Source organism: Pelophylax lessonae, assembly GCF_965119305.1.
Source record: "Pelophylax lessonae genome assembly, chromosome: 1".
Taxonomy (NCBI): Eukaryota; Metazoa; Chordata; class Amphibia; order Anura; family Ranidae; genus Pelophylax; species Pelophylax lessonae.
Window position 1 is genome coordinate 391,705,044 of NC_138768.1, and position 24,111 is coordinate 391,729,154.

The 24,111-nt window shown below is 41.3% G+C and overlaps 1 protein-coding gene across 3 annotated transcripts in view; it reads right to left on the reverse strand.

Annotated features, from left to right (window-relative positions):
• FREM1 (FRAS1 related extracellular matrix 1) overlaps positions 1–23,551 on the reverse strand; it is a 226,311-nt gene extending 202,760 nt beyond the window's left edge. For all 3 annotated transcript variants that reach the window (XR_014225512.1, XM_082264047.1, XM_082264046.1), the window contains exon 1: positions 23,425–23,551. The gene's annotated coding sequence lies outside the window, so the exon portion shown is untranslated. The remainder of the gene's footprint in view (positions 1–23,424) is intronic.
• Positions 23,552–24,111: the final 560 nt, after the last annotated feature.

Consider the following 24,111-nt stretch of genomic DNA (forward strand, 5'->3'; position numbering starts at 1 on the left):
GTTCGGTTTGGTACAGTTCTGTATGGTTCGGAACAGTACACCTTGATCAGGCTTGTGTTTCCACTGCCAACAGTACCTCAGCAAAAACAGTACCTCAACAGTATAGCTCCACCCTGTTGGTACGGTACTAATGTGCTTGGTACCCCAACAAAAGGGTCCCAAAAAAGTGGTACAGTACGGTTTGGAATTAGGGTACCATTCACAACTTTTGACAATGGAAATGGCAAAAATTGCGTACCTTACAGTACCAAACCGAACCTTACTGCTCAGTCGAAACGAGGCATTAGAGACTGAAAGGAGTAACCAGCTATCAAAACTCGTTAGACTAAAACTTGCATCCACATCCCTTAAATGCAGCATCGCTGGTGAGAATTACTTATTACTATCTACAGCCTAGCTTATTCATTGTATTTCTGTATACAAACCCGATTCCAAAAAGTTGGGACACTGTACAAATTGTGAATAAAAACAGAATGCAATGATGTGGAAGTTTCACATTTCAATATTTTATTCAGAATACAACATAGATGACATATCAAATGTTTAAACTGAGAAAATGTATAATTTTAAGGGAAAAATAAGTTGATTTTAAATTTCATGGCATCAACACATCTCAAAAAAAGTTGGGACAAGGCCATGTTTACCACTGTGTGGCATCCCCTCTTCTTTTTATAACAGTCTGCAAATGTCTGGGGACTGAGGAGACAAGTTGCTCAAGTTTAGGAACAGGAATGTTGTTCCATTCTTGTCTAATGCAGGCTTCTAGTTGCTCAACTGTCTTAGGTCTTCTTTTGTCGCATCTTCTTCTTTATGATGCTCCAAATGTTTTCTATGGGTGAAAGATCTGGACAGCAGGCTGGACATTTCAGTACCTTCAGTTCCTTCTTCTACGCAGCCATGATGTTGTAATTGATGCAGTATGTGGTCTGGCATTGTCATGTTGGAAAATGCAAGGTCTTCCCTGAAAGAGACAATGTTTGGATGGGAGCATATGTTGTTCTAGAACTTGGATATACCTTGCAGCATTGATGGTGCCTTTCCAGATGTGTAAGCTGCCCATGTCACACGCTCTCATGCAACCCCATACCATCAGAGATGCAGGCTTCTGAACTGAGAGCTGATAACAATTGGGGTTGTCCTTGTCCTCTTCAGTCCGGATGACATGGTGCCCCCGTTTTCCAAAAAGAACTTCAAATTTTGATTCGTCTGACCACAGAACAGTTTTCCACTTTGCCGCAGTCCATTATAAATGAGCCTTGGCCCAGAGAAAACACCTGCGCTTCTGGATCATGTTTAGCTATGGCTTCTTCTTTGACCTATAGAGTTTTAGCCGGCAACGGGTAATGGCACGGTGGATTGTGTTCACCGACAATGTTTTCTGGAAGTATTCCTGAGCCCATGTGTGATTTCCATTACAGTAGCATTCCTGTATGTGATGCAGTGCCGTCTAAGGGCCCGAAGATCACAGGCATCCATCATGGTTTTCCAGGCCTTGACCCTTACGCACAGAGATTGTTCCAGATTCTCTGAATCTTTGGATGATATTTTGTACTGTAGATGATGATAACTTCAAACTCTTTGCAATTTTTCTCTGAGAAACTCCTTTCTGATATTGCTCCACTATTTTTCGCCGCAGCATTGGGGGAATTGGTGATCTTCTGCCCATCTTGACTTCTGAGAGACACTGCCACTCTGAGAGGCTCTTTTTATACCCAATCATGTTGCCAATTGGCCTAATAAGTTGCAAATTGGTCCTCCAGCTGTTCCTTATATGTACATTTATCTTTTCCGGCCTCTTATTGCTACCTGTCCTAACTTTTTTGGAATGTGTAGCTCTCATGAAATCCAAAATGAGCCAATATTTGGCATGACATCTCAAAATGTCTCACTTTCAACATTTGATATGGTATCTATATTATATTGTGAATAAAATATATGTTTATGAGATTTGTAAATTAGTCCATTTCTTTTTTACTCACAATTTGTACAGTGTCCCAACTTTTTTGGAATCGGGTTTGTACTTCATATACTGATTTTATGTATCCATATTTTTTTTTTCAATAGTTTCATTCACCCTGTTTTGTTAATAAAGCTTCAATATAACACTCAGTCTTGCTTATTGCAGAATAGGAAGGTTTAGCTGCATGTTGAGCCACACACAGGGAAACGTGTAGTGTTAACATCCGTTAATCATTCAAGTTGACTAGCTACAGTGAGGCTGATCTCAAATAGCACAGCAATCCCCAATGTAGGGTCCCAGAAAAAGTCCAAAAATGTAAGCAAAGCAGTCAAAGCACCACACCAACGTTGTAGTTTGAAGAAAGGGTTTTATTTAAATTTTGCTAAAATGGAATAAAACAGGCAACTCATGTCAGGTTTTTCGGCACTCAGGAATAACCTCAGTTAGACTAGACTCAAAAGATTGGCCAGGGGGAGCACAATTTGTGTTATTTTATATGCTTTTCAAGTTTTTAAAATAAAATTTATCAAAACCAATAAAAGTGTTGTGGCAATGTCATGCCATTTGAATTAATGTGTTGTAATTTTATTTATGTTTTTGGTTGATGTCCCATGATTGTAGTACTTGTGCTTTACAATCAGGTGTTGGTAGCACCAGACTTTAGCTGTGTAGTCCACTGCTACAAATTTCTGATTGCACAATGCAAGTACTAAAATCATTATTTTGAGTCCAATTTTACTAAGATTATACAGCATCAAAACCCTGATAGAAGGGGAGTGCCTAAACCCTCTGCATACTTTGGATGTTTTAGTCTAATCTAAAATGATTTAATTAAATCCTCATTGAACTCACTGAACATTGGCTTGGCGTTTTCACTGCTCTTCTTACATTTGTGAGCGATAAAAGCCTAACAGGGGTTCTTATTCATCTCAACACCATCAGAAACTAAAGTATATGTCTGCATTTTAGACTTACAATCACTACCATGCCCTGTGCATTGCTGTCAGTGGAATTTATGATCTAACATGCATAGGATAATGATTCAGATACTACCAGCTGGCTGGACAACTTTTCTATGGGCTGCATTGCCAAAGGTTTGTCAGCTGTGGTCATAACTATCCTTCAAAATCTAGTAAAATAACAGTTATTTGAACCAGTTACTCATTAGGTTTCTTGTAATCTCCTGTTTTGACATATCCAGGCAGATAGTGTAGAGAGTAGGAGAAACCCCCATATATTTCTCTTTATGACCACCCGCCGCAGATGTACTGCGGCAGGCAGCTGCTCCTGCGCGAATCGCGGTAACTGTACGGCGGTCACGAGCAGGAGGCTAGGGGGCTCCCGCGTGCGGCCAGTGGCGCGCTCCTGCCCCCGTTCATCAGTGGGAAAGCCGATGCAGCGGGCAGGTGGCTCCGATTGCCGCCTGACACCTGCGATCGTTCGCCGCTAAGATCGCCGCCATTACTAGTAAAAAAAAAAACAATAAAAATGACATAAATCTTTCCCGTAGTTAGTAGACGCAATAACTTTTGTGCAAACCAATCAAAATATGCTTATTGCAATTTTTTTACCAAAACTATGTAGCAGAAAACAAATTGGGCAAAAATGTTAAAAAATTTTGATTTTTAAATTTTTTTTTTTGGAAATGTTATATAGAAGAATGTAAAAAAATATTGATTTTTTTTTTTCAGAATTGTCGCTCTTTTTTGTGTATAGCGCAAAAAATTAAAATCACACAGGTGACCAAATACCACAAAAAAAGCTCTATTTGAGGGAAAAAAGGGATGTAAATTTCATTTGGGTACAGCGGCGAACGACCGCGCAATAGTCAGTTAAAATCATGCAGTGTCAAGTTGAAAAAAGTGGCCTGGTCATTAAGGGGGCAAATCCTTCTGGTCTTAAAGTGGTTAAAAATAAATCATATCATACCATACTCTAAACATTTCAGCTCTAAGGGCTCTTTCACACGGCCGCTCCGTGTGAAAGCTCCGCTGCGGGACTTTTTTTTTTTCACGGAGCGGATGACATTTGTGTCATCCACTCCGTATGCCCGCATATCATCCCATCCGTTTGCGGATGATATGCGGACATAATGTAAGTCTATGGCATTGCGGATGTCAGCGGATGACACCGCTGACATCCGATTTTCCTTCCTTTCCGTTTTTTGAACGGAGGAAAAAATAGGGTTCTGTTCCATTCCAAAAAACGGAACAGAACTGAAAGGAAGAAAATCGGATGTCAGCGGATGGTATTCCGCTGACATCCGCAGTGCCATTGACTTACATTATGTCCGCAAATCATCCGCAAAAAAATAGGATGATTTGCGGACAAGCGGATCGGCAGTGTGAAAGAGCCCTTAAGTCAAAGATTTTATGAGAACCAGCCAATCAGTAGGCATCCGTAATATTCTGATTTCTGAATACTGGATTTTTATAATGTTTACTTAGTATATTGTCTCCCTGTCAGATCAGAAATGTTAGGCTGTAGAATGTTTTGAGGCTTATTGACTGTTTCCAGCAAGAAAGTAGAGTGAAAAGGCAGGGATAATAAAAAGTGCAGGGACTTTCTTCCTGCTTTAGACACTATACTGTAACTTTATTTACTGTATAGGGCTCTGTAATGAAACAAATCTACTAAAAGAAGATATAGACCTATCAACTCCATCACTGTTGTCATTTAGTGCAAGAAAATAGTTTTTATGTACAGTATAAATTATGTAGAAGAGTCACAATAAAAACGTAACACTAAACCAGATGTAAAATATCACTTCCAAATGTTTGAGAAGCGGTTTCTGTGCTTGTTTAAAGTCATTTCAGGACTTTCCAAAAAACACTGCAGGACACACAGATGCATTTAATAATACTGCATCAGTAAAATGTGTTTCTTTTTGTACATTCTAGGACACAGAGCATCTACAAATTTATAAAGATAGGGTTTAGCTAGTACCTTCAGGTGATAGAACATTGAGAGTCCCCTCCCAGATAAAACCCCACCTCATTAGGCCTGGCTAATGTCTGGAGGTGTAAAACATACATTGAATGTTCTAGTGCACATATGTCAAACACAAGGCCCGCAGGCCGAATCCAGCCCTCTAGGCCTTGTCATGTGGCCCTCACACCCATTTTTTCAGTGGAAAAACTCCATTCTGCCACCTCCAACTTTCACCCTACGCTTATGCTCTCTACAAGGTGAGACAAAGCCGCCTGCAAAGGGAGGTACTAGAACCAGGCAAGGTAGGAGAAGATGCAAGGAAGCTTCGAGGAGGGAGTTGGTATTGTACACTGTGCATAGGGTACCCCTGCACTCTGTACACAGCACACCCCTGAACGTTATAGGTAACACACTCCTGAACCCTGCACTCTATGTGTGGAGCACTCCTGAACCCTGCACTCTGTACATAGTATAATCCTGAGTTCTGCATTCTGTACGTAAAATACTCTTGAATCCCGCACTTTTTATGTATCACACCGCAAATACAACCGGCCCTTTTAAGGCAACCATACTGCTAATGAAGCCCTTGATGAAATGGAGTTTGACACCCCTGCTCTAGTGACACCGCTGGATATGCCTTCCAACCGTTGCAGATTCCACCTTATCTGCTTTGCAGGATTCAAATAAAATGGACTCCAGTGATTCTGATTGCCCTGGCTTGGCTCCGTAGGACTCAGTATGCTGACATGGAAGCATGTCCTCAGACAAACCCTAGACTCTTTGAGTTCAATATGACCTAATGTCGCTTTGTCCAATCTTCCACCCTGCTCTACAGTTGCTGGCTTTGGCAGCTTGGCTGTTGAAACAAGGTTCCTAAACCCTAGAACACACAATGAGATTATCAGTTGAATGATCATCTGTTTTTTTTTGTTTTTCTTTTGCATGCTAGTCTCCATATCAAAAACGAATAGGTTATTAAAGTATGAAAATTCTCGTACAATAGAAAAAATTCAAAAGTGATGTAATTTGTATTGTATATTCAGATGAAAACTGTATTGATTAAATGAAAATCGTGCAATCTTGTAGTGTGCGAGAAAAATTTTCGTGTTTGTCTCGTCAGGAAAATTTCAGACGAAAGCTGTGTAGTAATGATCAGATTATCATACAATTGATTCAAAAGGTATTTTTTGCATGCTATTCTGATAATGTCTATGGGGTTTTCTCAAAATCATTCATGGGCATCTCAAAATCATTCATTTCTGCCCTGATTAATGCAAGGAAGGCAACTTTCATGAAAAATGTGCCTGGAAAGTTTATTTCTCTTGGTGTGAGGCTTGGGGATTTCACCCTCATAAGTATGTTCTTAGTCATATTCTTGCCTTACATCAATCAGGACTAGATCAGGGACTGGTCTTGAGTACCATCAAGGGTCAAATACCAGCTTTGTAAATTATTTGTCCAAGAGAGATTGCTTCACATGTTTTGGTGCAGGCTTTTGTTCGAGGTATCACACACACATTGTTCATCAGCTAAGACTCCATTGATACCATAGAACTCTAACCTGTTACTTTCTGTTGCAGAAATCTCCATTTGAAACCATTTAAAAAATACCCTTATCCTTGTGACTTGGAAGGTTATTGTTCTGCTCGCCATTACTTCGGCTCAGGAGTTATGGTATTGCATGCTCTTGCCTGTAAGGAGCTGTTCCAGAAACTCTACAAGGACAAGGTGCTATTTACAGCCCTAGCCATCCTTTTTGCTTAATGTGGTTTCTTCATTCAATCTTAACCAGAATATTGTACTACCCTTTTTCTGCCCAAATCCTCAGATGATGGTAGATAAAGTTTTGCACACTTTGGATGTAGTTCCTGCTATCAGGTCTTACCTGTACTTAACTGTTTTTCATCAGGCCTCAGTAGGTCAGATTTGTAAAGCTGCTACCTGGGCTTTGGCTCATATATTTACCAAATGTTGTCAAATGGATGTTCGTGTTGCTAAAAATGCTTCTTTTGGTCGGCACAATTTGCAGGTGACTGTGTGAGATTCTTCCCATTTTTTTTTGGTTGGCAGTTGGTAGCAGGTTCATGTGTTCCCTTCCCTCATTTTGTTGCTTTAGGACATCCCTATCACTATGAATGCTTTGTACCCCAGGATGTACAAAAAAGAAAGTCGGATTTTTGGTTACCAATAAAATCCTTTTCCTTGCGTATGTCACGGGACACAGAGATCCTGCCCTCTTGCTGGGGATTAATGGCTTGCAACAAAAACTGGAGTCTGACCTAACAGGAAGGGGATATATTTTTAATGTATATAAAAAGTATTATTGTAACATTAAGTGTATAGCCAGCAATTTTTGAAAAATCATAAATAGCAATATTAATGAAAAAAAACTAAAATGTCCTGTGTTAGTGTTCCAACAAATACTGCAAGTGCGATCATGCAAAATGTCCAAAATTCAAATCTGGCATCTTGTGAACAGAAAATGTGTTTAGAAAAAGTCTGACACCTTCTTAGGTGAATAAAAAGCAGTCCTATGGAAAAGAGTGTTGTGTTCAAAGGTCAGCCTCCACCTCCCCAAGCAATTAAAACTTACCATAGGCAATGACCGCCGTTACAGCCGCATCCACACCAAAAGATAACAACTCAACATTCACAGCAAATCTGAGAACTTCACTCAATGTCTGCCTCTGGTACTCTCCTTTGTAAGGCCGAGCTGTAGCAAATAAAGCTCACCAGGAGCCAAACAAGGTGCTTTGATAGTTTAGTATTTAATGTAAAGCGATAAAATCATACAAGCATAGGTAAAAACAGTCAAAGTCTTAAATGAGAAGTCGCTGCCGACCTGGGATCAGACAGCAGCGCGTTGGCACTAGTAACTCCTCCCCATATTAGATATATTTTTGAGGGGACTTCCTGTCTATGCTTTTTTTTTTTTTTGCCCGTGTCCAATCACCTGAAGGTGCCAGCATAACCCTATTGTTATGAATTTGAAGATGCTCTGTCTCTTATGATTTACTCAAAGAAAAGGATTTTACAGGTAGCCAAACATTGAACTTTTATGTGCAAATATACAGTACTTTTGATTTGGCATTTTTAAAAATAATATAGAGGTGATGGTAAAAATGAAATAAATGAAACAATAAAATAAGATTTTTTAAGGGATGCAATTGTGATTAATATTAAGTGGATATTTCCTAACCATTAACACTGGTAATCAGATATTGATAATATTAAAAAATGAATTTTTTGAAAATTTTACACAAAAGACCAGCACAGTAGGTTCCTATAGACTTGAGATGCTTAGGAAATTGCCCCATTTTGTTTTAAAGTGCACTTACTTTTTAGGAAAAGGAGTGATCAATATGCAATCACTAGTCACCACATTGGGGTTGATTTACTAAAGCCAAGTAGCCTGTTCATTTTGCAAGGGAATTTACCCAAGAGTTTGGTGAATGGGGTAAAGCTCTGCTTAAATCCATGTTTATCAAATTCTGTGTTCTGCTGACTAAGCTCTGGTGATAATTTCCTTACAAGGTGATGGGCTTTTTTTTGCCTTTGGTAAATCAGCCCATTGCGCCAATAGGACTTATTGTTTGAATATAGTTTATCAGAGAATAGGTGCAGATACTCCCCCTTTCTGAGTCACCCCCTACCCACCTCTGAGCACAGTCCCTTGATTCCAACCCATGCCTACAGAATACAGAGCTAAGAATCAAAGCTTGGTGCTAAGTAGCTTGTATGGAATTTGCTAATGAAAGGCAGTAAAATTAGCTCCCTGCAGCCAGCAACAATAGACCCCCCCGAGCAACAATAGACCCCCTGAGCCACAATAGATCTCCCCAGCAATAATAGATCACACCCTGCAACTTTAGATTTCCCCAGCAGCATTAGATCCCCAAGCAACAATAGATTCTCCCAACAACAAAATACCCCAAGCAACAATAAATCCACCCCAGCAACAATAGATCTCCCAGTATTCAGCACCAATAGACTCTCCAGCAACCAGCAACAATAGGCCCTCCTCAACAGTAGATCTCTCCCATCAACAATTGACCCCCTAGAAACATAAGAACTCCCCCACCAGCAGCAATAGACCTCCTCCGCAACAATAGTTCCTCCCAGCGACAATACAGCCCCCAGCAGCCAGCATCAATAGACCCACCAGCACGTGTCAGGACCCCTAGGCATAATATACATTCAGTGCTGGAGGTGTTGGAACTGCGTTCCCACCTAAAAAAGCCTTAGTTATGAGAAACAGAACATAGAGATGCTACTGCATTTAAATTAAAGAGTTTTAGCATACAGCCAGGAATTTCCACAGTAAAAAGCTGTGTGTCACTTTGCCAAAAAAGTCTTAATACTATTCAAAATGTTTTCTCCTGCTTAAAAAACGTCACGATGTACCATTGTATCCTTGTGATTTAGTGCTATGCTAAAAATCAGTGCTATAACTATCCATGATAGTTGGTATTTACCATGATGGGCCTGCCCTCTGGGGAAGAAGGAGGTACTGTAGGCTGTATAGTTTCAGTAGGCAATGTTTTAGTGAAGAAGCAACATTCATTTACATAGTAAAGTGATTTAAATTGTAACTTCATACATTGTAGCCTATGTACACTTGATGGGTTATTTAATTACCCATAAATAAAATTGCTGTCCTCCAATAAAGTCTTAAGATCTAACAATTATGGAAAGAATCAATGTATCTTGTCAAGCAGTGCATGCCAAATAATTATGCCTCAGGTATAATATGTGTGCAATATTTCACAACCATCTCGTCTCTTTTACCATACCTTTTACCTTTAAAAATCCTATTGAATGTATCATTTGATATGGTGTTTGCATTAGAGCATTAGGTAGGACTTTCCAACTGTTTTGTCTCTCACTAGGAAGCTGTATGTAATCAAAAAAGACAGGCATCATATGGCAATACTGCTCTTGAAATCACTTCCGAATCACTTAGTGTTGTCGAGAGGAAAATCCCAAAGTGAATATAACATAAATGAAACAGCAATGAACAAGAAAGCAGCAAATACATTGTCAGGGATTATATTACCCTTGTGTATGTGTTTGTGTGTGGCAGTGGTGTCATTTGGATGCTCCCCTACCTGGACCATGATTGCTGTGTGTGGAGAAAAGATAGTAAAACACTTTTAACCAATTTAATGGACCTTTGACATAGTGTTTTTTTTTTTTCAAGATTTCCAGTGTATAGATTTTCAATTTAAACAAATACACCAATTTTACTTTTCCCAAAGCAAAATGGACTTTCTTGCATGTTGAAAAGTTACCATAAAATCGTGTTAAAATTATACAACTGCCATGGCAAATCAAGTGTGAATATCCTCTTGGTGCTCAGTACATAGCCATAATTGCTCTAGTCAGCTGGCTGTAGCAGTTATTTAAAATCAAAGAGATCACACGGCTTTAATTTCCTATATTCCAAGCCAGAATCCAGAGCTCTTTGAGCCAATGCTCTGGGTTTGACAATAACAGCGAGGGCAGACAAAACAAATTATCTCTTAAATTGTAAGCTCTAATGAGAAGGGCCCTCTGATTCCTACTGCATTAAAATGTATTGTATTTGTACTGTCTACCCTCAAGTTGTAAAGCGCTCCGTAAACTGTCGGCGCTATATAAATCCTATATAATAATAATAATAATAATAATTCTGTGTTTTACAACCTTCCATTTTCTCCTCTTAAATGACTACATTGTTTACTCTTCTAAAATACATTGTAATAGGGAAATATCAGAGTAGCTAGACCCATACTTGAAAATATGGTATGTTAGTTAATAGCAAAAATGAAGCTACATAGGTCAGCAAGTAATAATAAAAGAAAATCTGACACACATTTTTCAAAAACTAGTATAAGTAAAAACTGGTAAATGAAAAAGTTGTACTGCCTTATTCAAAAAAAAAGTTCTTAAAGATACTTTGTTAATGCAAACCCCTTTGACAAAGTCGGATGTGACGAAACACGTGTCAGGGCGCGGCTACACGGCATACCGGAAGATAGCGATCGGGTGAGCGGAGGTACTTTCCGAAGGTCCGTTGCACCATCCTGGAGGTGGTAAGGATTGAAGGAATACCTCGGACCATCTAGATAACTATATGCGCTAATATTGTTTTATCCTATGTGAGTGTAATTATATTGGGCTTGATTTTAATTAATAAAAGGCCAAACTGTATTGCACTAGTGGACTCTTTTTCTCCTTACATATACATCTGAGAGAGGAAGAGGTGACACGCAGGAGCAGTCTGAGGAGGATTCTTTGATTTTGCTCCATTCATTTATTATGCGCATTGGGCCCTAACCATGAAGATGGTGGGCATTAGTATGGGGTGAGTTGCCTAGCTGAAGGGTGTGGATTCACAACGTTGGTGGATTTAGCGGTGACCCATTACTCAGCACGGGATTTTAACACCAAAGATCACCTTATTCCCTAATCACACTGTGGGCTTTTTTGCACTAATTAATTGATTTATTGCAGTGCACGTTTTTGGACTTATGTTGATTTATACATAGTTATATGTTTATGACACTGATTCATTTATATTTTAATATGTTTGTTTTGGGTTAATGCGTGGCTAGTTGGAATATAATTTCACTTTAATTAATTGTTGATCTGGTTTAAAGCCGCAGCACTGTATATGTGTGTTTATAATATTTGAGCACCATTTATTGGAGTACACTTTTTTTTCACTGTGGCGTACTCATAATTATTAGCGCAAGAGTTTTCCTTTATATTTAATTAAATTAGGATAGTATACAGACAAGCTAGGGTAGTATACAGACAGGTTTTGGTAGTATACAGACAAGCTAGGTAGTATACAGGCAGGCTAGGGTAGAATACAGACAGGTTGGGGTAGTATACAGACAAGCTAGGTAGTATATAGACAGGCTAGGGTAGTATACACAGAAGAGCTAGGTAGTATACAGGCAGGCTAGGATAGTATACAGACAAGCTAGGGTAGTCTACGGACAGGCTAGAGTAGTATATAGACAGGTTATGCCTTCAATCACCCCCATTCAGCACAACTTTGCACCTATGCCTTCAATCCCCCCTCCCCCCTTCCCCCCATCCAAATCCTGTACTCATATGGCTCCAATTACCCCCTCATTCAGCACACTTATGTCTCCATTCACCACTCCCCCTCAATCCAACACACCTGTGGCAGTGGTATTATCATTCTCCATCTTATTTCTTGGTGTATACCAGGTCAGGCAGCGGTGCACACTGGGGGTGGACCCAGAGGATTTAAGCCCACCCAAATGTGACTGCCTTGCATGGGCACTCCTTGGCAGCTATGCAGAAGCTGAGGAGTGGCCAGGAATCATGCACTGTCCCACTCCTTAGATGTACTGGGGGAGACGGAGGTCCAAGGTGGCTGTGCAGTACTCTTGCTGCCTGTACTGTGAGCCTGTGTGGGGCGGGGCAGGACGGGCCAGGGGACACGGGCTTTACAGTGTGTCAAGAGAGGGAGATGACCGGCTACACACTATGCTGCCTGTCATGTATGGCAATTTGTGTGGCCGCGCTCACAGCTCAGCAGAACACAGTAGTAGTGGGATGCCTAGCACAAAGCCCTGCCAGTCCACCCCTGCAGGCGCTCTAGGCCAGTGCCTACCTTTCCTATAGGTAGCACCGGCCCTGTACTTAATAATTAGTAACTCTTTAATGAATAGGGCAGAAAATGTCTAATAGCAATTTTTATATTACCAGCAACTAAAATATTATCACATTTTGTTGGACATTCAAAGAACTCATTTAACATTGCAGAGTCAGCAAATAACATTATGCCTACAATCTTGTAACAAAAACAAATGAGTTATATTGTCATTGGTAGTCTTGTATTTATTTTGACGTGTCAAAAGGGGTCATTAAATACAGTATAAAAAATAAATACTTTAAAGCCAGAATTGGGAAAGGGAGAAACAGCCAAATGACTTAAATAACTGTAATGAACAGAGGTGGAGCTCTACCATGACAACATAGACAACAGCAAAGATAACTTGGGTGCTGTGGGCTTTTTTTTTTTTTTAACTGGCAAGCCCCTAGAAGTCAGTAGTAGGTAGGGCAGTGTACAGAGGTCAGTAGTAGGTAGGGCAGTGTACAGAGGTCAGCAGTAGGTAGGGCAGTGTACAGAGGTTAGTAGTATGTAGAGCAGAGTACAGAGGTCAGTAGTAGGTTAGGCAGAGTACAGAGGTCAGTAGTATGAAGAGCAGTGTACAGAGATTAGTAGTAGGTAGAATAGTGTTCAGAGATCAGATGTAGGTAGGGCAGAGTACAGAGGTCAGTAGTAGGTAGGGCAGAGTACAGAGGACAGTAGTAGGTTGGGCAGAGTATAGAGGTCAGAAGTAGTGATTGACCGATATTTTTTTTTGTTTAATGCCGATACCGATACTGATATTTTGGTCATCGGATATCGGTATCGGCCTATATTGACCGATATTTTTCTTTCACAGGTACTGTTGTGGAGGGATCTGGGGTCTAAAAGACCCCAAACCCCTCCTCTGTACTTAAAAGCATTCAAAACGCCAATTTTTGGCTGTTTCAAATGCTGTAATTTTTTTTTAATTTGGCACCGAGTACCTGGAAGTGATGTCATGACATCACTTCCGTATATTTTACATGGAGACCCGATCAGAGCCAAATGTGGCTTTGATCGGGTCTTCTGTTCGGCGGCCGTGCAGGCAGGATGCCCAGGTCTCTCGCAGAAGGTCCCCTCCCACTCCTTGTAATGACAACTGAATGGCTTCTCAGCCGCATCGGTTGTCATTACAAGACAGCTGACCATCGGCTATAGACGCCGGTACCGGGGTGATTCCTCTAGCTGCAAGCATCACTCTGGTACAGAATTTTCCCGAAATATCGGCAATATCGGTAACCTCAGAGGCCGATTCCGATATATCGGTGTTGCCGATAATCGGTCGATCCCTAGTCAGTAGTATGTAGAGAAGTGTATAGTAATCAGTAGGGCAGATGAGAGGGTGAGCAAAACAGGAGTTAGTAGGGCAAAGAACAGGAGGTCAAGAAGGCACAGTACAGTGGGGTCAGAAGGGCCTGGTACGAGGGGGGGGGTCAGAAGAGCCCAGTACAGAGGAGTTTGGAGGACAGAGTGCAGGAGGGTCCTGGAGGGTGTGGAACTGGGGGGTGAGGAGAGCAAAGTATTGGAGGGTCAGGAGGGCACACAGAGGTCTCAGGAGGACAAGGTACTGTGGGTCAGCAGGGCACACAAAGGTCTCAGGAGGACATGATACCGGGGGGGGGGGGTTAGGAGGACACACAGATGAGTCAGAAGGCCACACAGAGGGGTCAGGAGGAAATGGTATTAGGGATCAGGAGGGCACACAGATGGGCTTGGAGGACATGGTACTTGGGCGTCGGGATGACACACAGAGGAGTCAGGAGGACATGGTACTGGGGGGTCATCAGGGCTCACAGAGGGGTCAGGTGGACATGGTACTGGGGGTCAGGAGGCCACACAGAGGGATCAGGAGGGTACAACAAGTGTTTTCCTGATGTAGAGCTGCGCAGAAAAACTGCTGTGGCACAGGTACCTGTCCTGGTGTGCTGATCCCACTGGTCCTCCTCTCTCGGCACATGATGTCACTCACGGGCACACCCACTTGAATGAACTGGTCAGGAGGGCCGGTGGGAATCAGCACACGCCACTCAGTGGGACGTGAGCCCGAGCTTACTTCTAGCAAATCCTTGGTGGCTGAGGTAATACCTGCCCTGCAGCAGCACATTAAAGGGGCGTGCTGTGGGGAATGCCTCTGCCTGTGCTTTGCAGTTGGAGCGCTTCTCTGCGCTGTTCTCCAGTCGAGGATGCAGGGGGAGAAGTACTTGCGGGGTCGGCAGGATAGGGACTTGATTGTGATCTAACCTGTCCCTTGCCCATGGCCATAGAAGTCTAACAAGTAAAGAATTTAAAAGCTCCTAAATCTAACCTTTAAAGTAGAACTATAGGCAAAACATTTTTTCCCAATTTGGATAGAGTAATAGAGGGTTATAACCCCTGTCACATTTTTTTTTTCGCCATCTGTGTCCCATTGGGGAGATTTCCTTTCACTTCCTGTCCTATAGCCAAACAGGAAGTTTGAGGAAATCCCTGCAAATTAAGGGAATTCTTTAGGGACACTCAGTTCACCAGAACTAGTGTCCCCATTGGAAAATTTTCCCTCTATTACTTTTCTGGGGACAACTCAAAATTTGGGAATTTCTTTTACTTTCACTTTCAATGATAATGGTAAACAGGACAAATAGAGAGGGTGAATTCCGTAAACAGGGGAACTGACAGCAATAAAAACTGACGGGTGCTCTAATCCATCTCCACTTTATCCAAAACTAAAAAAAAAGTTCTGCATTTAATTATATTTTAAGCTTAACCTAGTGTAATGTAAACCTAAATATAATCCTTAAACTTAAAGTCCAAATTCGACCACTTGTCTTCCACAAAATAATTTTTGAGTTTTCAAAAGTGCAGAATGCTGTCCTGTCACAATAAACTTTAGGGGCAAAGGTAGAATATGCCCCTTTTATCCTTCTACATCTGGTGAGATTGGCAAAGACACTGTGGGCAGTGGAGGAATATTTTCTTAAAGCGGAGTTCCGGCCTCAGCAACGTTTTTTAAATAAAAATAACCCCCGGGACAGTCAGGGCATTTCAGAATGGATAGCCTATGAACTGTCCCAGGTTGCACTTACCTTTTAGAAGAAATACTTACCTTGAAAATTTCTTGTCCAGCGCTGCCATCTCAGGTGTGGGTAGCTGAAGCCAGGGCGTCCTCTTCGGTGTCCTCTTCGGTCCCAGAATGCCCTGCACCGGCCCTGCTCGTCAGTTCCGGTGCAGGCGAGTCATCCCTGCACAGCTTCTGGGCATGCCCAGAAGCTGTTTAGCAGGGAATGACGCGCCTTCACTGGAACTGACGAGCAGGGCTGGTGCAGGCGCATTGATTCCTGGGAGCGATGACATTTAGCTCCCAGGAGTCAACGCAAGCAGGAAGTGAGGGCCATGGCCGCAGAGGGAGGAAGTAAGGTAAGTATATTTTCTTTAAAAACAAGGTAAGTGAATAAAAAAAAAAAAATGAATTATCGTGTCGGGGACACAGTCCAGTGACACCATCCCAGGATTACTTCGAACAGGCTTGATTGACCTTCCTTGGCGGAGGTCCACAGTGATGGGTAGGAGGCACTGTGAACAGGTGATGGTGATGGCTCCTCTTGGGATACTCCTTTCCTCTTTCGTCTTATCAAACACCACTATTCAGCGTTCCTATATGAACCAACTATGATTATGTAAATTGGACAGATAATCTAATTTTTTATATTTTATAAGTGATGCACCTTGTTTGTAACTCAAGGGTAGGAATTGGCATCCCTGTTGGCAGAATGCAGAAACATAAGTGAGGAGATTAAGGGGGATATGATCAACATGTATAAATACATAATGGGTCCATATAAGTGGGTACTAACATTTTTTTGGTAAAGTTGATCCAGGGAATATCCGATTGCCTCTCGGGGGATAAGGAAGGAATTTTTTTCCCCTGCTGTAGCAAATTGTATCATGCTTTGCTGGGATTTTTTCGCGTTCCTCTGGATCAACTGCGGGTATAGGATTGTGTATGGTTGGGTTTGAAATACTGGGTTTTTTTGCTGACGTCCTCCCCGCGTTCCAGGAAGTAAGGATGGGCGGAAGAGCTGACCGGCCGGTGGCTCGTTTGTTTTAAATCTGCGCTATACTCTGCTTGTTATGTTAAGCAATACGGTATACTCTGCTTATTATGTTAAGCAATATGGTTTTACGCTATGGAGTATTTTTATCCTCTTTTTATGTTGGGGACGATGCATGGTGGTCATTAAGGGCAGACCCCAGGTGTCGACAATGATATATTTTGCAATATAATTTCCTGTCAAGCATCTGTGTCCGTGGTTCAAGAGGAGATTTTTTTGGGCTGTCTCCTTACTGGTCATCTGATCCGGGAGATTACAGGCTTAATTTTACCATTTATCTGGTAAGGAGAATCACTTACTGGTGGTGGATACAGCACTTTTTGGTGTCATATTTTGGATTTGTTCTTCACGGATCTTGGGACTTTTTGGACTTTTAACCTATACAGCATATACTTATATATTTAGTATACATATTTACAGTATATTTATTTGGTGTTACTGATCTGTTTTACACTTATATTTGTGTTAATAATTTGCAGTCACATCCATACGCGTTTATATATATTTTTTGTTTTTCAATCATGCAGCGCAGCTTGCATTGTGTGACAATAGCGAATGAAAATTCGCTATTGTCACTCGTATCCTCCTCCTGGCCAATCAGGAAGCGGGTCCGACACCCGCTTCCTGATTGGCCAAAAGGCAAAAACCATGCCATTGGCCGAGGAGGAGGCGGGAGGACTCGAGGAGACGCCGGGGGACTGAGGAGAAGCCGCTGCTGCATCAGGTAAGTGCTGGTCCGGGGGGGGACACGCTACGCTGGTCACTCTGCATTGAAAAGGGGCACGATGATCTCTCTACATTGAATGAGGGCACACTGATCTCTCTGCATTGAAAGGGGGCACACTGATCTCTCTGCATTGAAGGGGGCACACTGATCTCTCTGCATTGAAAGGGGGCACACTGATCTCTCTGTATTGAAGGGGGCACACTGATCTCTCTGCATTGAATGGGGGCACACTGATCTCTCTGCATTGAAGGGGGCACACTGATCTCTCTGCATTGAATGGGGGCACACTGATCTCTCTGCATTGAAAGGGGGCACGCTGGTCACTCTGCATTGAAAGGGGGCACGCTGGTCCTCCTGCATTGAAAGGGGGCATGCTGGTCATTCTGCATTGAAAGTGGGCACGCTGGTCATTCTGCATTGAATGGGGGCACGCTGGTCATTCTGCATTGAATGGAGGCACGCTGGTCACTCTGCATTGAAAGGGGGCACGCTGGTCACTCTGCATTGAAGGGGGAACACTATACCTTGATTACTGAAGGCCCCTTTCACACTTTAGTGACCTCAAAGTCACAACAGCGTTTGTTGCCGCAAAGCAATGGCTATTAAATTTTTTTGTTTGCGCCCCCCAAAAATTTTGAGCACCAGCCGCCACTGGTTATAATGGTCAAATGAGCTCAAGCAGGCAAGTAGATATGGATGATCCTAACAGGTGAAAGTGTTGCATGGATCTTATTTAGCGCACTTTAGCGCACCTTAGCCATGCTTTTTTACTTATTAATTGTTGTTGGACTGGTATCACAGTTTTTTTAGTGGCTACTTTTTAATTTGTAATTTTTACTGAGAGCGGATATATTCGGTTTTTTCTGATGTACTGACACCCTTCATTTCTTGAGGCCTAAAAATGCCAGGACAGTACAAATACTCCCAAATTACCCCTTTTTGGAAAGTAGACAGTTAAAGGTATTTAGTAAGAGTCATGGCAAGTTTTTTGAAGGTGTAATTGTTTGTCACAATTATTTGGAAATAAAAATGAAGAATGAAGGAATGAAAAAACAAAAGGGCTCCACATTTTTTTTTCCTTTGTACATGGTGTCACCAATGCAGTAAAATGTTATCATATAACTGTTGTGCCGGTGTTTAGGCTGCACTTGAGCGTAGCGTTTTCGCGTGTTTTTTACCGCGATTTTCAGGCGTTTTTAGAGGCAGGCATTGACATCTATCAAAAACGCTGGTAATTAGCCCAAAAAGAAGCTCATGTACTTTTTTTCAGCTACAGGTGTTTTGCTTCAGGCGTTAAAACGCTCAGATGTGAACAGGGGCCATTTAAATGAATGGGGTTTTACTTGTTGGGAGTTTTGGAACGTTTTTTTTAGCGTTTTTGGAGCTGAAAAACGCTCAAAAACACCCAGGTGTGAATGGAGCCTTAGGGACACTGACAGGTTTTATTTGTTTACTTTTTATTACATTGTTTTCTTTTTTTTTTTAACACTGTACTACTCTGGGGAGTGATCCAGTGCAGTGACCTTTTGTGACAATGTAATGTGGTACTGAGAAAAAAGAAGCTCACAAACTATATTATAAAACCTGTTTTGGAACTGGCCAAGTTGTATGTTTGTTGTATGTTGTTGTTTTTATTATAGCTTTTAGGCCTGTGGCTACTACTTCCAACTGTCAATTCAGGCATATTATCCCTTGCTTGATAAAAATGCAAGTGTCTCAGCCCAAACTACCTAATAAAAGGTTTCTTGTATTTTTTTAAATTCAGGGAAGTGTATTTTTAAAAAAAAAATTGCGTTTAAAAGACCACTGTGCAAACACAGTATGACATAAAATATTGCAGCGACTGCCATTTTATTCTCCAGAGTCTTTCTTTTATATATATATATATATATATATATACATATATATATATATATATACACAGTATCTCGCAAAAGTGAGTACATCCCTCACTTTTCTGAAGAAATGACACATTGCTACAATGTAAAGTAGTGAGTGTACAGCTTGTATAACAGTGTAAATTTGCTGTCCCCTCAAAATAACTCAAAACAGCCATTAATGTCTAAACTGCTGGCAACAAAAGTGAGTACACCCCTAAGTAAAATTGTCCAAATTGGGACTAATGTGTCAATATTTTGTGTGGCCACCATTATTTTCCAGCACTGTCTTAACTCTCTTGGGCATGGAGTTCACCAGAGCTTCACAGGTTGACACTGGAGTCCTCCTCCACTCCTTCATGAGGACATCATGGAGCTGGTGGATGTTAGAGACCTTGCATTTTAGGATGCCCCACAGATGCTCAATAGGGTTTAGGTCTGGAGACATGCTTGGCCAGTCCATTACCTTTACCCTCAGCTTCCTTAGCAAAGCAGTGGTCATCTTGGAGGTGTTTTTGAGGTCGTAATCATGTTGGAATACTGGCTTGTGGCCCAGTCTGCGAAGAAAGGGGATCATGCTTTGCTTCTGTATGTCCCGTTTGGTTCCAGTAATCCATGTCCTTAGTCTGCTTGTCCTCAGCAAACTGTTTGCGGGCTTTCTTGTGTATCATCTTTAGAAGAGGCTTCCTTCTCAGACAACAGCCATGCAAGCCAATTTGATGCAGTGTGCGGCGTATGGTCTGAGCACTGACAGACCAACCCCCCACCCCTTCAACCTTGCCATGAGGTGCCATGTTGAACTTCCAGTAACCAGTATGAGAGAGTGAGAGCGATAACACCAAATTTAACACACCTGCTCCCCATTTACACCTGAGACCTTGTAACACTAACGAGTCACATGACACCGGGGAGGAAAAATGGCTAATTGGGCCCAATTTGGAAATTTTCACTTAGTGGTGTACTCACTTTTGTTGTCAGCGGTTTAGACATTAATGGCTGTGTGTTGAGTTATTTTGAGGGGACAGCAAATTGACATTGTTCTACAAGCTGTAGACTCAATACTTTACATTGTAGCAAAGTGTCATTTCTTCAGTGTTGACACATGAAAAGATAAAATAAAATGTTCACAAACATGTCACAGTTCATGTTGGCATATATATAATGTTTGGAGGTTCTAAGTAATTTTCTAGCAAAAAAATAATGATTTTAACGTGTAAGTGTAGAAGGTTTTCCAGGCATTGGGCCTGATGTGGGTCTGCCATGGTTACCGGTGACACAAGTGTGAGATTAGAGACAATGACCAGTCATCTTTGGTATGTTTTGGTTATTTGATATAGGGGATGGGAGAAGGGAATGAGTGGGATACTCCTCTGGCTCAATTAGGTACAAATGGGACACTTTGTGGAAAAATGCCTTTCAGCACTGTCTTGACGCCGACTGGATGCCGACCAACGCTTGCTGGCGCTTGAAACACACTGACTTGCTGAACTGTACTTAAACTTGACTTCTGACATTCTGGTTAGCTCAAAGTCCTGGACTGTACTCAGAACTGACTTCTGACGCTCTGGTTATCTCAAAAGTCCTGCATACAGCTCCCTCCAGTCCTTTCTGACTGAGGTAGCTCCTGTAACTGCTTCTGCTGCTGCAACTCTCAACACCGTACACTGCACACTGCACGCTGTACACTTTAACACTTCAGGGCCCAACCGTTGGCACCCCCTTTACACTTCAGGGTCCTCTCACTAGGCACCCCCTTTACACTTTAGGGTCCTCTCACTAGGCACCCCTCTACACTTTAGGGTCCTCTCACTAGGCACCCCCTTTACACTTCAGGGTCCTCTCAATAGGCACCCCCTTTACACTTCAGGGTCCTCTCACTAGGTACCCCCTTTACCGCTAGCTAGTTCCTGGATCCCTTGGACCTTCACCAGAGTGGTCCCCTCTCAGCTAGGCAGACCCCCAGGGGCAGTTGCAGTACTCACAAACTGGGAATGTTTTCCTGAAACTGGACCCCCTCAGCTCCGCTGATCCTCGGCACACCGGATTCTCTCTGCAGCTCAGCTCAGCTCTCTCTCTGTCCCCTCAGGCAAGCCACCTGGGATACCCGATCCTTCTGACAGGAGGAGAGACAGCTGTCCTCTCCCTCCTGGGACTCTGCTTCCCACCAAAAGACACTGCGTCATGCACTCCACTCGAACTTATACCCACTCCCAGAATCCTGTGTGCACAATCTGTCTTTTTGGGGTAGATACAAGCCTGAATATGCCATTGATTGGGTTTCCTCCACTGCCCAATGAGAGTCTTCTCATGGAGCACAGTAGGGAGACTCCCCAGTCTCAACAGCCACACCCGGGAGATATGACATCCCAGCTGAAAATCATTGTCCTGCTGTTAAGCAGCCAAGGCCCACTATACTTCACCTAGCACCTACCTTGTAGGGTGCTACATAAGCAACACGTGTCAGAAACAGGCTTGGTCCTTAAGTGGTTAAAATGGCCCTCTCCTTCTTCTTGCACTCTTCGCCCTTTTTAAAATGGCCAAAACTTAGTATCAAGATTCATCTCCACAGACTTCAATAGGATTTACTGTTTATTTCTAGATTGTAATCTCTAATGAGCAGGGCCCTCTAGTTCCTCCTGTTTTGAACTGTATTGTAACTGTATTGTCTTTCCTCACATTTTAAAGCGCTGCGCAAACTGTTTGCGCTATATAAATCCTGTATAATAATAATAATGTGTATGTCAAGCCAAAGTTTTTTTTGTTTTTTTCTTTTAGTTATGGATAGCGTGGGGTAGAATTATAACATCTGCCACATTTTTACTACTATCCAAGACTAAGTTGGAGAGAGATTTACCCTCACTTCCTGTTCTGCTGTGACCTGGCTACAGATTTTCCCTTCCTTCCAATCTCGTGAAAATATTGTCAACAGGATAGGAAGTGTGGGTAAATCTCTCTAACGTAGCCCCAGATAGCAGATAGGACCCAATGAGATTCCTAATCCACTCTATTCAAATCTAGAAAAAAAGGTTTTGACTTGACATACTGTACACTTTAATTTTGAGTTTTCATAAATGTAAAACTGGATTTGAGAAACCCTCCACAAATCGAACCCAGGCGGATATAGCCATCCCTAAGGATAAAGATAAGATAAACCATTTTAGGGGTCCCCGATGACCAATTTTTTTAAAAAGGTATACAGATTTTAAAAGGATCAAAATTAATCTAGCACAAAAAGGTACCTTCTTTGTTTTCTTGTAAAGTATGCTAAATCATGGATAACTTGGTATGGTAATGACCTTGACGTATTTGAACTAACATACTGTGTTTAGTTAGTATAAGAACAAGAGACTTGTATTTTATAGATCAGAACAATCTGTTAATCCTTCTGTATAAAGTTGGTTTCTCTCATCTCTGATGTTCTAAGTTCAAATAAAAGATTGGGGGCTATAAATCAGTAGAAAGTTAATATTTAATTTTAGTATTTTCTGGTATTTCTTTATAATGTATGCCCGCATGTGCAGATTCTCTTTTCTATTGCAACACCTCTTTGGAACATATATTACTGCAACATAATCCTTTTCTAGTAAAACAGTATACATATGAAACTTTCTGAACAATGCAAGAGCTTCAAGTATCTGAAAACACAATGCCAAATGTAGAGGTATTTGTACAGAAACAGTTATGTGTTTGTACAGAAACAAAGTGAACTATTGTGCTTTTAGAAACTTTCTAAAAAAAATGTATTTTTATATTAGAAAATTAGAAAATGTATTTAATATTTGGAAACACAACTATACATATACAAATATATATATATATATATATATATATATATATATATATTTAAACATCTAAAAACAGTATTTGAAAGATGTTTGAGATGTTTCAAAAAGCATTAACCTAAGACCATATACTGTATGTTACAACAACACATATTGCTAGTTTCTGCTAATGAAATACTAGTAGTATTTAGATAAACTGTACAATAAAGGATTAAATGTGTAAAAAGCCTTGTTTGTTAATTCTACATTGTAGAAAAGAAAAAGTGAATGTCATTACATGTGAATTTTATGCTAAGTCCCTTACATAAAATGTATAAACTGCGCAGGATAAATACCAAAGTACAATGGTAAAATAGAAACAGGTATTAAGACTTAAGAAATACGTTCATGCATTTCTATACTTACAGATTTCTCTGCACAAGTCACAGCTGAAACTCCAAGTTTGTTTCTTGTGAATAGTTAGGACAGGCAGGAAATAACTCCCTGTGATCCAGCTTGTTACAAGCTTCCACGGTGCTGATCCCAGTGTTTGCGCTCAAGTTTTGTGCATGTAGTATCAGCTGAAAATATCCAGAAATCTGGGGGATTATTGTGCTATAGGCACTTATGAAATTAAAATGTTTATACTAAGCCTAGGCGAGTATCTGGCAGGTTGCCAAACTCCTTGTTTCTTCTTGCATGGCTCTGCTGGGACCCCACAGAGCACTTGTTAATGAGATCTGTGCTTTATCAGGTTGTGCTGTTGTAGTCTGCCAGCTGTAAACTTTACTTCCCCTCCTCGAATGACACAGCTGGAAATCCCACTCCCACATTTATTTGCTTAGATTTGTAGGCTGGATTGCTAAATTCCCATGCTGCTAGAGGTCACCATTACCTCCTAAGGTTATCACAACCTCACCTTGGAGGAATCTGACAAGATCAAAGTAGGCTGAAAGATAGCCATTGCAGAATGGCTGGTATAGAAGTAATGATGATATATTTCACATTTTACAAAGAAACACATTCTGTGCATCTCTTGGCAGGCATAAACACATATGCAGTCTGAATTCTGGAATTTAATGCAAATGTGATATAGGTGATATATTTGGCCTG